The sequence below is a fragment of the Episyrphus balteatus genome, chromosome 3 (genome assembly GCF_945859705.1).
Source record: "Episyrphus balteatus chromosome 3, idEpiBalt1.1, whole genome shotgun sequence".
Classification (NCBI taxonomy): domain Eukaryota; kingdom Metazoa; phylum Arthropoda; class Insecta; order Diptera; family Syrphidae; genus Episyrphus; species Episyrphus balteatus.
In genome coordinates, this window is record NC_079136.1 from 26652277 (window position 1) to 26661591 (window position 9315).

Sequence of the window (9315 nt, forward strand, 5' to 3'; positions counted from 1 at the left end):
TAAGCTGTCTGATATTCCTAATTGAAACTATAGGAAAAATTAATTTTAATTAAATATTCTTAATAGTTTATTACAAAAAATCAGCTTTAAAACTTTAAAAACCACTGCGTTATCAAGATAAACCACAATGTTACCGTGATTTGTAAACAATTCGATCCAATTTTGGGTAAATAATGTTAATTTTATAACTTAATATACTTTTTCTACTAATTTGTACTTTTTCTTCAAGAAAAATGAAATTCAAAAAAAGCGACATTTTTTTAGGTACAAATAGTATTTTGGCCCATACATTCTATATTTCGGCTTTAATGCCTTACTTTTTTTAAGATTTGTCACTAAACTTTTGTTTTTGAAAAAACATGTAGGTACATATAAAAAACAATTTTAGTAATTTGTAACTTACCTTTTTTTTCAAAAATGAAAATACTAATTTATTCACTTGCAAACAAAATCTATTCTTGTGTCCTATATTTTGTTACCCTTGTTACCCTCATGTGCGATTTAAACCAAAAATTAGCTCAATGTTACTTTGGTCCACGTTTGGGTGCGCGATGGCCAAATAAGGGTAGGGGTGCCGGGTACAAAGGGGTTAAGTCAAAAAAATCGATTTTCAGTTTTTTTTTTCTCTTTCGTTTGGTCCTATCGCCATAGCTCTAACGTATCTCCTTCCGTTAGAAATGATTCGGTACAAAGGATTTAAGTCAAAAATTTTTTAAATTGTATGGTACTAAGGGCGTAAGTTGACTTAACTCCTTTGTTTTTGCATTCATTTTTAATTTTAAAATAAAAAAATTGATCAAGAGGAAGAAAAAAAAAACGAAAAGCGATTTTCTACATTATCACATTAATGTTTCCAACTTTATAATTAAACCTTGTTATCAATGTAAACAAAGATTTTTCTTGACTTAACACCTTTGGACCAAGTTTATTTTTGAAGACTAAATGGCTCTAAAGTGTTAAGTCAACACAAATTTTTTTTTAAAAACGGTAATTTTCTGGTCAACAGCATATGGATATTAAAATAGATCTTATAAATGATGCTTCTGCATCATTACTTTTTAAAAATAATAATATTCAGATTTACAAACAAAAATTGAAACTTCAATTTCATTTTCCTCAAAACTACATTTTCTGACTTAACACCTTTGTACCCGGCGCCAAAGAATTAAGTCCACGGGAAATAAGTCCACTGAGGGACTTAAGTCGCACTCAGTTTGAACGGAATCCACTTACGTAAATTGTACTTTGTTCCCATGCTTGTTGGGAGTCTAATAAAAAAAAGTGTGCCCACTGAATGTGTAGTTAAATCCCACTATCAACAAGAAGAAGTTTTATAATAAGAAAAAGAATCCAGTGATATTTTACAGAATCTTGTAAAGTACCAGTTTTGTATTTTGAACTATACTTTGAATATTCTAAGTGACTGATCTCCATTTTATTTCTCCTTGATACATTATATTGTTATGGCAAATGAAATGCTTATACCAATTATTACAACACAAGCATTTATTAAGGAGAGATTCCAGACAAAAACAAGTCTACTTTATCTTTGTACTCCCAAATAATTTTACGATTTTAAACTTAAAAATTTAGGTATGTTTTTTTTTTTTAATTTCAAAATGTGCTAACTCAGTTAAAAAATACGCTGCTATAAAACATTTTTGATTGCATTTATTTTAAAGGCCTCAAATCAAACTTACAATGAGGTTCTTTGCATTGACTGTAAGACCATAAAGGATAACGACTCAAACTGACGACGACGACTGCACTAAAACGACCAAAAACTGCCCACACATTGTGCTTACACTATATACGAGTGCTTAAGTCATGATCAAAATTCGATAAAATAAAACTTAAAACGAAAAATTTACTCTTTTATACTCACAAATGCACCAAAAGGCACAATTTAACAATCTATAGCAGCAGCGCGGTACGACGCGAACTCAAAAAACTCAATTGCTTTCATTAATAATTGGTAAATTGTTTAGACCATGCGGTGGCCAAAAAGAATGAGAAATCCAAACCACCTCCATGGCTTGAGTGTTAATTTAGTGGATGCCAGTAAGTCCGACTTGATGGCGCATATACCAATACAAACACTGGTGACAGCCAGAGTCAGAGTAAACTGATGGCAAAGGAGTCGCTTGTGATGAATTGGTCGCGGTAAGTCTGTGAAGAATTGCGGATACGTTTTATATTTTTATTTTGGGTGGCAAATTGATCAATTGTGTGTGTTACGGTGGCGGGCGCGCGTTTAGTACTCGTTTTGGAAACATTAATTTGAATTTTTGCCACAAAATGTTTATTTCTAAGGACTTTGACTCTCTCAGATTTCAATTCTTTATGGCGACACAGTCTGATATACTCTTGATACTAAGTCACCCAAATAAAGACTGATCTATGTCGATCTACAAAAATATGCACGGTAGTGAGATATTTAAGCAATTATGCAAACAATTTTAAACAATATACTAGCTTTGTTATATAACAACAAAGTTACTTTGTGCAAGCTCCATAAGGCGCTTAACTCGCCAGCTAAGACAACAAGAAAGATATCGCCCGAATTAAAAGCCATACTGTGGCAATGGCGTTTGATTCCACACGCTATCGATTATTTATCGGTATCAACCCAAGTTTATTGGTTATTTTAACAACACGATATTCAAAGACGGATATGGTGTGGCCATGTGGACATGTTTGAAAGGCAATTCAGGAACACTTAAGTGTAATTTAAAAGAAAAAAAAAAATAGAAACAACGATCCTTTTATTTATGTTTTTATTATATGAGAGAACTTAATTTTGAGATAACATTTTAATTGTCTTTGGTTAGGTATATGGTAATTGTTGAAAATGTTCAAACTCGATAATTGCTTTTTAATAAACGACGATTGGGTGAGGCTTTAAATGAAATTGGTTTTAATGGTTTCGGGCAAAACTAATTAGGAGCTAGTTTGTTAAAGATTGTATTTTTGTTTTGGTTTAATATGTTAAAGAAAAAGGTTAACTAGCCTAAAGGGTGAAACAAAGTTATACAATGTCTTTGGGTGGATCTGACATCTTAATTAAAAATGATGTTTGGGAATTCAAAACCCATGAAACTGCATGAAACATTTAAAGCCTTTGCTTCAAGCAACTATCTTAATCAAGTTTTACTAAAACGTAAAGTATTTTTAATCTAATTACACTGGTCTGCAAAATTTAACTTTTTTTTCTTTGTTAGCAAAAGTACCCTTTGCATTGAGCTCAAAGAAGACAATTTTACCAAGTTTATGGAAAGATAATACAGTATTTATCTCATAAAACAAAAATTGAAAAAAACTGAATTCTCAAAGGAACATATTGGTATGCTTCTTTCATCCAAAAACAAAGTTTTAAAGACCACAATCTCACAAATTTCTATCTCAATAATCCGGGAAATGAAAAGGAACTGTTGAAGCTCCGTAAAAATTTGGTCAAGTTTATTCCAGCAGCGAAAAGCACAACAACATGTCCCTTTGAGAATTAAATTATTTTTCGATTTTTGTTTTATGAGATAAATACTGTATTATCTTCCCATAAACATGGTAAAATTGTCTTCTTTGAACTCAATGCAAAGGGTACTTTTGCTAACAAAGTTTTTGATGAAAGAATATCATTTCCAAATTCAGACTTTTTGGAGTCAATCCGCGATAAAGTGAATTCTTCAAAATGCTTCAATTTTTTTAGTGCATTTTTTTAATTTTTTGTCCATTTGTGGTAAATTTTGAATAGTATAATTATATTTTTGTGTTTGTATATTTGATAATTTTTAGTTTCCCGCGATAAATTCAGTTCTCCACAGATTTTTTAACAGACACACAGAAGTTATGACTTGCAACAGAAGATGCACTAATTTCAATGTTAGGTTCCGCCGTTTTGCCCAATTTTTTACAAATAGGGACCTTAACAAGTCTGTCAGTTGTATACGTGCTTGAAACACGTAAAATGCATTACCTTACCTTACCAACGTTGAAAAAGAACGTTTGTCAAAATACTTTTTTCCCTCAAAAATTAATACTTTTTATACAAAAAATGCAGCCTCGAAGCATAATACCAACTATATGACTGACATTGACCATCGTGAGATTCACCATAATATACTTAATAAATAACCGTCAACTTCCTTATTTTATGTTTAACCGTTACAGATTATTCTCATCAGTTAGAAAAATGTTCATTTTGTCAAAATACTTTTTCCGACTGTTGTACTTAAATTAAGATATCTCGGAGAAGAAAAGAGATATTGAGAAGATTGAAACTGAATTTGAAAGTGGAAAGTGGTCCTTGCAGACCAGTGTTATTAGAAAAAATTACTTTCTTATCATTACAAAATATAAATAAAAAATATACCTATACATAAAAATGTATGTACAATAAAATAAATTTTAGTACATATATGAATTAAATTTAACCCGCATTCCGACAGTTTGCTGTGAACTTAATACTTAGCCATCAATGCATGATGGCCATTAACTTGAATGAAATTGATTCCTAACAGAAAAACAATTTTTTTTTCATTTGGTTTTTTTTCGATATTGATTTTCAGTTACTGTGGCGTATACGTACTTTTTTAAAAATTTATTTGGTTTACAAATTCATAGGTGTTGGCCGTTATACTTAATATGGCCACACTATAGAATAAATTTATTGGTAGGTAAAGAAAGTGGTCCCTGGCCTACTTGCTTGATGACCCAATCAACGCAACACAGAATGCATCATCTTGCTACCACCCATTTTAAGAATGATGGCTACACTTCAAGATGTTTCCAATCCAAGAGAATGCTACCTAATACCTGCTTCTTGATCTTGTAGTATGATAGACAGAATACCATCAGGGTCTGACGATTTATACGGAGAGATAGCCAAAGGTATATTTTCTCTTGTTATCAGAAATATTACATGCTCTACTGTAACTGACAGCTATTCGTATTATCATCTGACCTAGGAAAATGAGTAGTCATCAGTAATTCAAAGGACTCAAAAAGAGATATTGTCCAGGAACCAGCAAGTTTTTTAAGGAACAAGAGATTGGAATGTACCCTCGACTAAACTTTTCTTAACCTGGCGGAACTCTGAATATAATCAATGGAATAAAATGACAGTATTCCTCCCAGTTTTCTCTTTTGGATAATGCTGTGGTTCTTTAATAGTACTAGAGCTAGCAATGTCGAAATCACCTTTATTTTTAAATGGCTTTTGCATATATTTTGAAATTTCGATGATTTGAAACGTCTTTTTCAAGACTTCGAATTTTTAAAATATTTAAAATTATAACAAATTATAACCAGCCAAAGCAAGAAGTTCTTTAGATTGAATTCTTAAGATTAGAAGACAAAATACTCTCCCTGAAGAAGACTATAAATACAGTCGATGCTTCGAAGTAAAACTTAGGCAAACATATTTTAACAAGACCTCAAGTCCACTTAGGATTTAGTTTTAATTCAACAAAGGTCACGAAGCTAGGAATAATCTCTAGTTATGGTTCGGTTTTTGATCAACACATGAGGATGAGGAAAAAGTCAATAGATAGAGTTTGGTCTGAAAAAAAAAACTGCGGAGACTGGTACTGTTATAAAACTACATTACCTATGCCCTTTTATTTAACCCTAACATAATTTATCAATTTAAACTTTCCTGTACATTTCATTTCATTGAAATGGGTTGAATACCTTTATCATATAACAGCCTCGCGAATCAACATTAAAAGTGCAAGGAATTCTCATCTTAAGTTTCTGCAACAAAGCTCAAAACTTTTACGCAAAGTGTAACCTCATTATAGATGTCTGTGGCATATAGGTCTGTGTATTGAATGAAAAGATTTTTCCGCATAATTTGAAATTACGCTGACGCTGAATACAAAATAAACAGCAAAAGTTAGCTCCTTTAGCAATAGATTATAGGGTAAAGTTTGTATGTTGAAGTTAATGATATATTGCATATCAGAAAATGATCTCTAAATATTTTTATTTAAACAACCCAAAAAGGCAATAAGATTTTGAATTGTGCTCACGAGTATGTAATTTCAAGGAATTAAACTTTACATAGTATTGTGAAAAACCTTTTTTCAAAATTGAGCCAGAGGAATCTAATCAGTGTTAACATCAGGAAAATCTTTCAAAGTGAGTTCAACAATGCGGTGTTGTAAACTAATACATAAGTGCTCTTCTATTTAACTTGCACTATCGCAAATGCAATATCTCCTTAAATATAGGGTGATTTGTTTGCTTTTCCAACCCAACTATAGCCTTAATGGTTAATTTCAATTTTTCAGACTCAATGTAGGTCTCAAAATAGATACTTACACGGTAAACTAATGCAACCAGTGGATTATATAGGTATCCAGCTAAAGACGCACGTTCATTCTTAAGCAGGTACAAGTACAGATAGCCTATGTCATGTAATGTAGCACATGGTCTTGTGCCAAAGCTATAAGCTACATTGCGGAAGGAAAACTATACAAAAATGTGTAAAATTCACAAGTAGTGACAAAACCATTGTAAGATTAAATAATACAGATTGTCTTGCAACATTAAGATAAACAAATTTATGACCAAACCATAATAGAAGCTAAAACGTAAAGGCTCTACCTATTCTGTATGGAATGACAATGCCGAGAGTGCTTGGTGGTTTTGGCGAGGCAGCATTAGTGGTGTGCAATATGATGAAATCTGCGTTAGCGGAGATCGATTGGTCCATAACATTTTGTTAAACGCCTTATGGTCAATGCGATTGTAATGCCCTTGCTTTAGTGGGCTTTATTTCACTGACTTCGTTAGCTTTGTGATAAATCGAGATGACTATGAGCTCTAATAAGTGACAAAAGTAATAAATTATAGCATTCTCACTCAGTTTTGTTGTTTTCTTTTAAATTTTTTCTTTTAGCAGTATAGAGGTCTAGTTCTCACAGTTGATTATGGTGGCATAATAGCAAGTTTAATTTTATAGACACGTTCAGCAGCACCGATAAATGTCGAAAAGGAAGTTAAAGTGGTAGGTAATATAATATTAAGCTTAAACTACTTTTGAAGTTTTTTTTTATTTATTTATCTTGTTTGGTGATTTGAATAAAGGTTTTTACCTGTCAAATTCAACATCTGACAATTGCCATTAAGGGTTGGGCTAGCTAAGTTATATTATGGCCAGTTAATAGGGGAATGCCTAACTTGGGACAAAGGTTGATTTTGTTATGGAATTTCAATTCAATTTTTCTATTGTTATTTTAACAATACAATTCTACGTTTCCTAGAATTTTGTGAGAAGTATTCAATTTGCTTGATGATTACCTAATATATTGCAGATAGAATAAAACACAAACATGAGAATATGACACTCATAAAACTTGTTATAAATGCTTCATTAAAAAAATTAAGAAAAGACTTAAATAATGAGGCTTTAAGATTAACAATGGGTCAAGTTCATTTAAAATTTGTGCATTATAAACAGCTTTAAAAATATTTACTTAAAAAAAAATTTACAGGCCAATAGATTTATGCCCTACTAACAATTTTGCTTCTACAATGCTTTACAGAAGCAACAATTGCATCTGTAAAGCTTTATAGAACCAAAATTGTTTGTCGGGTGTGTCCTCAATATTTCTTTAAGATTATAAAAAAAAAACACTTAATTGATAAGACCCTAAAACATCCATAACTTCTTGAGAAGTAGACTTGGCCATTTCTCTGAACGCACAGTGTGTCGAGCCCATACAAAAGTTTATCATAAATACTTGCAGCTAAGTTTTTGGAGTTTTAATATCTTTTTTTGTGTTTTTATGGCAGGAATAGAAAAAAAAATTACAAGTTAACAAATTAAACAACCTATTACTTTTTTTTTTAGTATAATTTATGAAATTAACATTTATTGAAGAAGCCACTTGTGAGCAAAATTAATTTTTTTTTTTATATATAAACAAAAATATACTTTTCGTAAGGTTTTTGGTGTGCTGATCTCGAATCCGAACTCAGAAAAATTCTATCATATCACGTTTTTGAAATATTCCCGTTAGAAAATCTGAAATGTCGTTTTTTAACAGTTTTTGAGGTTATGTTCTTGAACGTGGTGATTTATTTTAAATAAATTTGTGACAGTTTCTAAAAGAACTAAATGTTTTCTTTTAAAGCCCGTTTAAATCTTTTCAATATCTTTTTTCTACCTTAAGAAATCTTAAGTTGAAGTCAACTTGTTTTGTTTATATTCTCTATACAAAAAAATCGTATGTTTATTTGCGTTTCATAGCAAATCTCGAATAGTTTTTTGTCAATCGCTTTCAAATTTTGAAATAACGTTTTATTTGCCGTTTCGTAAATTCTTATATCGGCGAGGTTGGTAAATACGCTATAATACACAGTAGAGCGTGGCCGGGTCAAGTAATTATATTAAAAATCTAGTATGCAGAAAAATATAATTTTTTTCTTGTTGAAAACAATATTTAAAATATTTTTAATTACATAAACAGCTTTTTGTTACTTGTGTATGGCTAAAAATTATTAAAAACATCGATTTTTTCATTTTTGTGATCCCCTTGAAGATGTTTCTCAAAAAATGAATTATTTTGAGTACTTGACTCGTAGCACATAAATGTGAATATCTCTGGTAATCGCAAACAGAAGCAGACCAAACTTTGCCAATATTAAGTATAAGCCTATGGCAAAATAATATAAAAAAATTATCGATATGATTTAATAAGTATTTTTTTAAATTAAGTTTAAAAATTAAATTTTTTTTTTTTTGGCCATTTATCAAAGAAATTTTAATAACTCATATATAATTTTATAAATTTAATTTTTTTTTGTTATACGTTTTACAACAACACTCAAATAAACAAAATAACATTAACAAAATTTTTCAAACAATTACCAAACGTGAAATATATACTCTCAAAGATTCCCATAAATTCCTCAAAATATTTTCGATTTCCGAGGTACTCATGTTTCGGAGCTTATTTTGAATACATAACCTGGGTTATTTTGTAAGATAAATATGTTTTCATATGAGTTGACACTTCTAAATTATATTTTAATAGCAAAAATATTAATTTTTAACAAAAAAAAAAGTGATTTATCATAAGGGGACGACACACTGTGGAACGCCTCAAATGTCCTCAAAAATATCTTGAGTTATTACTTTAGGGGAAACGAAATCAGAAACAAGATGATACAACAACAAAAACGGTTCAGGGACTAACTTGCGCTTCTTCTTCCATGAAGAATTTCGTTAATAATGACTTTTTGGGTGTTGGGTATGTTTATCTTGCTTTAAACATGGGAACGGAAATGATGCATAAAAGTTTCCCTTTG